This window comes from Physeter macrocephalus, chromosome 3, assembly GCF_002837175.3.
Source record: "Physeter macrocephalus isolate SW-GA chromosome 3, ASM283717v5, whole genome shotgun sequence".
In the NCBI taxonomy this organism is placed as follows: domain Eukaryota; kingdom Metazoa; phylum Chordata; class Mammalia; order Artiodactyla; family Physeteridae; genus Physeter; species Physeter macrocephalus.
Window position 1 is genome coordinate 14,955,936 of NC_041216.1, and position 6,650 is coordinate 14,962,585.

At 53.7% G+C, this 6,650-nt stretch overlaps 1 protein-coding gene across 2 annotated transcripts in view; it reads right to left on the minus strand.

Annotated features, from left to right (window-relative positions):
- The window catches only part of MAN1C1 (mannosidase alpha class 1C member 1), a 115,395-nt gene that overhangs the window by 33,461 nt on the left and 75,284 nt on the right, over window positions 1-6,650 (minus strand). The window lies entirely within an intron of this gene.

Below are 6,650 nucleotides of genomic sequence, written 5' to 3' on the forward strand. Positions count from 1 at the left end.
GCCGCTCCGCGGCATGTGGGATCCTCCCAGACCGGGGCGCGAACCCGGTTCCCCTGCATCGGCAGGCGGACGCGCAACCGCTGCGCCACCAGGGAAGCCCTATTTCTGTTTTTTAAAAAAAAAACGGAAAGACAGTTTGGACAAAGAAACTAAACAAATGCACAAACCAAAGATTCCGTGGCCACTCTTGCTCTAGGCCAGTGGGTACACAAAGCGTGAGCTTTGAGGCCTGGCCCCTGCCACTGGGCCTTAGACTCTTGTCCTGGGAGTAAAGGCTGAGAAAATTGTGCAGTTTTCCACATCACGGACTGGACAGCAGAGCGAAGAACTTCCCACATGGGACAACCAGAGCCTGCCTCCTAGAGGACGGTACAGGAGGAAAGGAGGGAGAAAGAGATGTGCCTGGGGCCACCTGGAGGGCTTCCTGGAAGAGATGGTGGCCTCCCATCAACTCCTTACAACTTTAGTCATCTCAGGCAGCAGCAATTTCCTTTAGGGACTAGAGGGTAACTTAAGAGGAGTAATTGTTCCTTCAATGTCCTCCTTGCAGAGGCTCAAAGCACTGAGACTCACAGCCCCCACCTTCCCCCAGCGGACACTAGAGCTCGCTGACAGGTGCTGAGCCCCACTTGAGTCTGAAGCACGGCTTTGCGGGCACTCCTGCATTCAGAGCTGGCGTCTAATCTCCTTAATTAGTGCTTCCTTAACTGCTCACTTGTGTTGACTTAGCAGGCAGAGAATCCTTGTGAAACTCAAACACTTAACCACCTCTCTAGGCTGGGCAAGGTCAGATAAAGGGCACAGCTTGAAAAAGGATGGGAGGGAGATCCGGGAGAAGTTGGGAGAAAGTTAAGTCTGGAGGTTAAAGACACATTTCCAGAAGGGAGGGTTTGCAAGGAAGAGTGGAGGGAGGGGAGGGTTGCGGGATGCAGGCGTTTCCCAATCCAGAGACACGTGTCCTGGGACGGTTTCGGCATTTGGGTTGAAATGAATTTCCAGAATGTCAACCCCTCCTACACTTAAGGATTAGTAGGAAAACATACTCAAAGCCAAACAAAGTTGATCTTTTTCTGGTTTATCCTGGCTGCTTCCCTGTAGGTGTCCAAGGCTGAGCACGGTTCGTGAGAACTCTTTACCCTCCTGAGGTGCTCAGGCCTTAGGACACAGATGGGCCACACATGGACAGAGAGGGACCGAGACATGCCCAGGCCAAAGGGCACAGGCCTGGGGTCCACACTCCTGGCTCTGATGCCGGGGTCCCTTCCTGTTAACCACAGGGCCTCAAACCTGACTTCTTAAGGGCCTGGAGGGATTTTTGAGATGCGGCTGCCTCACCCCTAGATTTCATAGATGAGGACCCCAGAGAGGTCCCGCCCAAGATTAGCCCAAGGGAGGAATGGAGCCCCAGGCCGGGCCACATGTAGTGTGTCTTCCACAAGAGGGCCTCAATTCCCTGGGAAAACAATTTCGGATCTGCTTGCTAAGTCCCCCTCCCCTGTGGGGGCAGGAGGCTGCTCTGACGTGTGAAGAGAAGAGAAGGCCAAGCTGTGTGTCCTTCAAGGTCAAGGGAGAGGCAGCCCAGAGTACCCGATTTCTGGATCCTGCCCCGGGCTGCCTGGTGTTTTCACCCCACAGGCCCTCCGTCTCCTGGGCCAACCCTGAGTCCCGAGGCCCCAGGGCCTTGGCTGGGCCGGGAGGGCAGCCAGGGCTCTTCGTGACCAGCTGCCCTTCCCGAACACTCCCGAGGCAGCCGGCTGAGGAGGTGACTCACTAAGAGATTTGTTGGCAAGGTTCTGCCCCTGCTCTCGGGTGTCCGAGGCCTCCTCCCCCTCCGCTCCCACCTACCACACAGCTGGGCTGCAGGCCAGCAAGGCACTTATTGGAAAGCTTTCCGTTTCAGGCCAGAGGTTACCTGGCGGCCAGGCCGGGCAGGAGACAAGGCCCTATCGCGAATTCAACTCTATCTGCACCTGCAGCCGACCTGGGGCAGCTCCCCAGGGAAAAAGACAGCCGCCTATTCAGTCAGCAGGCCCACAACTTGTATGTAAAGAGCCAGCGGGGCACAAAGAGTCAGGTGGCCAGCTTGGAAGCTTCCCTGGGCCTGGGCGGCCCACTCTCCTGGGTGGCCCACCCTCCTGGCTCTAGCTCTGAACTGTTGCTGTTCACAAAGCCCCCCGCTGGCTCCCCTTCCTGTGTTCTTCTGTTAAAAGAACACAGCTCTGGGTTCACATCCCAGCCTGGGCCAGCAACACATCTGCTCTAAGTGTCAAAGTTCTCATCTGTAAAATGAGGTGAAGACCACTGGGCTGGGGTACTGAGGAGCCACTGAAGGTTCCTGAGCTGGGACAAAGGTATCATATACTGCCCAGCCTAAATACACATGATAAAGACATCTGTACATGCCTGGCACGGTGTAAGTGCTTGACAAATCAGTTCATTGTTCTTATTTCTGGGGTCCCTGAGCTCACCTTGAAACACTGGCCTGGCCAGGGAGATGTGGGTTCAAATCCTGGCTCCACTATGTACTAGCTGTGTGCAGGGCAAGTCACCGTACCTCACTGAGTCTCATTTTTCTCATCTGAAAAAATGGAGATTACAGTAGGACCAACCTCATAAGGCTGCTGGGAGGGTTAAGTGGCGGGGGGGGTGGTGGATGGAAAGGAGTTGGCATGATGTTGGGTACACATGAGCTTGTCCCCACAAACAGAAGTGTGGCCCTCCTTGTCCCCAGCTGGCCCTGGGCAGCCCCGCCACAAAGCCTTCTGGGGTCACTGAGGCCTGTGACGCTCCTGCATTACTGGCCTCTCACCACCCTCTTGGGCAGAGTAGGCACAAGACGCGGCTTGCAAAAGCCTTGACCCAACTTAAAGGAAAAGTGTCATATGGGTCCCACCTGTGTCTGCTGCTTCCCACCCCTGACCTGGGTGTACACCTGCCTCCAAAAGGGTCTACCTCCCTCCCGGACCCCTTCCTTCCCCTCTGATTCACCCTGTAATATTGTCACCTGATCTGTCTCCTGAAAACCAGATCCATTGTGTCCATCCCCAGCTCAGGAACCTGCAGTGGCTTCACAGTACAAGCATACAATAAAGAGTTGTGCGTGTGTGTGTGTGTGTGTGTGTGTGTGTGTGTGCACGTGTAAAGTCTTTTGGGTCTGAATCCAAAGGATCTGGCTAATATCTCACATCAATCTCTGCTTCCTGGACACAGGCTGCATCCTCTGGCCCTCCTACCTTTGCGTGTGTGGTCTCCTCTGACAAGAAAGCTTTTCTTTGCCTCTGGGCATTTGCAAAGCCTACACCTTCTTCAAGGTCACCTCCCACTGGCAGCCTTCCCTGATTGCACCCAGACAACCTCCTCCTGCCCAGAGACCTCCCGTGGCACTTTCTTGGGCTTCCCACTCAGGCACCCTCCATTCCCGCCCTGCACTGTGGGGCTCTGTCTCACCCCCTAACTGGACCATGAGATCCTTGAGACTCGTGCTTCTCTCACACCCCTTCCCTGCCTTGTCTCCAAGCAGCCCCAAAGGCCAGAGCTCCCAACACTAATGGGCCCCTCCCTATTCCCTGCAGCTTCAGCACATTCCCCGACTTCTGTGATTCTTCTACAAACTTTTCTAGGAGTTGCCTTCTCCATTCCACCTGCTCCTGAGGGGTCCAGAGCCTGCCCAGTGCCTCCTCACCCAGGAAGCCACTGTGATCCTCACCCCACAGTCCGCATGAAGTCTCACCCTCCCCGAGAAGTCTTCCCCAGCCCTTCAGGGCCCACCCTCCGTGCCCCTCCTCTGTGTACCCCCATCACCACGACAAGTGCTCCTTTCTCATCACTCTAAAGGGTTCGTCAATTTACTGCCCCGTCCTCCGAAATAGCAGGGGCGCAGTCTGCAGCAGAGTTGTCTCCACGCTCAAGAGACAGCTGCCAGTGGGGGTGGGCAGGCTGGAGGGCAGGAGACCAGGCTGGCCACTCTCCGGCACCTGCACCGACACCTTGGCACCATGCTCACTCTGTCCTGGATCTTGGCTTTCAGGATGCCGCTCTTCCTCTTGCTTCTCCTTTTCACCCCGTGGTTGCTTCTTCCCAGTCTCCTTTGCTGGTTCTTCCTCATCACCAGGCCTCTAAAGACCGGGGCGCCTGGGGCTCCATCCTTGGGACTCTTCTCTATCCACCTTCCTTCCTTTAGTGATTCAATCTGGTCTCATAGCTTAAATACCATCCACATGCTGATGGTTCCCAGATTCAAATTTCCAGCCAGGACCTTGACCTCGGAGCCCAGACTCACTATCCAATAACTCCTTACTCACATTTCGGAGGTCCACACACATCTCACCTTTAACTCGTCTGAAAGCAAATCCTGCGCCTCCCTCCAAACCTGCCCCTCTCAGTCTTCCCACCTCGGTGAATGCCAGCCCCCTCCTCCCAAGAGCTGTGGCCCCAAGCCCTTGACTTTGCGTCTCTCGCCCCCACATCTGGACCCACAGCAAATCCTGGCGGCTCTGTCTTCACAAGGGTTCCAGCCTCCGCTCACTCCTCACCTCCTCTGGGCTACCGCCTTCAGAAATGCAAGTCCTATCATGCCGTTCCTCCCAGGGCTCCCCCCTGCCTCGGAGGCTGTGATCTGGCCCTGGCCTCCTCTCCCTGCCTGGCTTCTCTCCCTCCACTCCAGTTCCTTGCTGCTCCTGGCGCCCTCCAAGCCTTAGAGTCTTGGCCTTGGCACTTGCGATCGCTCTGCTGAAATAGCACCCCCATCGCTCTTCCTGTTCCCTCTTTATTTTTTCCCAGTGCCTTTATCCCTAGCAACGTTACACGTGGGTCTGCTTCCCTATTTACTGTCTTCCCTGATGGAGCGTAAAACTGCCGGCGGGGAGAGCTCTGTTTTGTGCACTGCTGCCCTCCACTGCCTAGAATACTTTCCTGCCCATCACAGGTACCCGACAAGTATTTGGGAATAAAGGGCCCCCACCTCCTGGGCAGGGAAGGCTTCGAGGGGACCGTGGCTCATTCATATCTCTCAGTGCCTGGCTATAGTCTGGCACCCAGAGGCATTAAAGGTCAACGTGTCGGTTGAACAGACTGAACCTACTGCCCGGGCATCTTCCGTGACCACCCAGGTCACCAGGGCAGCTCAACTGTCTGCTCTAGGGGCTGGTGCCAATAGACAGAGGAGACCCTCCCAGCAGGCTGCGGCCACATCGGCCAGGGTGGCTGAGTGTGTCCACACCAGTGCCCTGCACAGAGCTATCTGTCACGCGTGTCGGGCTCTACAAGGGAATGGACCCCGGGCTCGTATAACCTCCTCCCCTGGGGACTGCCTGGCCAGGAACCACCCTGCCCTGCTGGACTGTGGTTTGTATCCCCTCTCCTGACTCTGCCATATTAATGATGATGAGGTTTTTATGTGACATTATATTAGCAAAGAGAAATGAGTCAGGCTGGAAAACTTAAGATCCAGGAAGAACATTTAGATAGAAACAAAAATCACCCAAGGCGTAGCCTATTACCACAGTATCCCCAGAGCCAAATACTAATGGTTGCATTTAATTTGATGATATAATCCACAGAGACTTTTCTTAATCTGTAAAGAAAACAACACAAATATTTTTCTCAGCTTCCAAAGAAACCAATATGGCTGTGGGGCAGGTCATAGTTCCCAAAGACGGATGCCGCAGGATATCCCATCCCACAAGAGGACCTCTTCCCACGCTCCTCTCCTTGAACCTGGGTGGAAATTTGTGACTACCTAGAATAACAAAATAAAGCAAAATGGATGATTTGCTAGTTCCCAGGCCCAGACCTTAAGAAACAGGCAGTTTCTACTTCCTGTCTCTTGGAATGCTGGCTCTTGGGACCAGCCACCATACTGTGAGGAAGCCCAAGGTAGCCCACAAGGAGAGAATAGATGGAGAAGCCATACGTATGTGTTCTGACTGACAGCCCATCTGAGGTTTCAGCCAACAGTCTGCAACAATTCCAGACATGTGAATGAAAAAGCTTCCAGAAGTTTCCAGCTGTCAAGTCACCCTCAGCCTTCAAGCCTTCCCAGGTCAGGGCCCATATATGCTGGCAGAGAGAGAAGCTGTCCCCATTGTGACCTTTTTGAATTCCTAGCCCACTGGATCTGTGAGCATAATAAAATAATTGTTTTAAGCCAGTAAGTTTTGGAGTAATTTGTTATGCAGCAGTAGCAGCTGGAATGTTCTGCCACATGGGTTTCTGTGGAGATGAATTAAAGTGATATCCCCACTACCCCAAAGTACATTGTTTAAAACCACATCAGGTCTTCTGGCTGCATAAAATCTTTTTAGGGATTAGGACCTCTCCATTTTTATCAGGTCTGGGTTATCTGTTTGTTTGTTTTCCTCCAATAGGAATATTTTCCTTGAATCTTTCCATGATGGTTATTTCCTGGATCACATAAAGTTGTGTTCAGGGGCTGTTTCCAGAAAAAGGTTTCTCGGTGCCTCCCGAAGGACCAAAGATTTTATTTTATTTTATTTATTTATTTATTTATTTATTTATTTATTTATTTTCGGTATGCGGGCCTCTCACTGCCGCGGCCCCTCCCGTTGTGGAGCACAGGCTCCGGATGCACAGGCTCAGTGGCCATGGCCCACGGGCCCAGCCGCTCCGCGGCATGTGGGATCTTCCCGGAC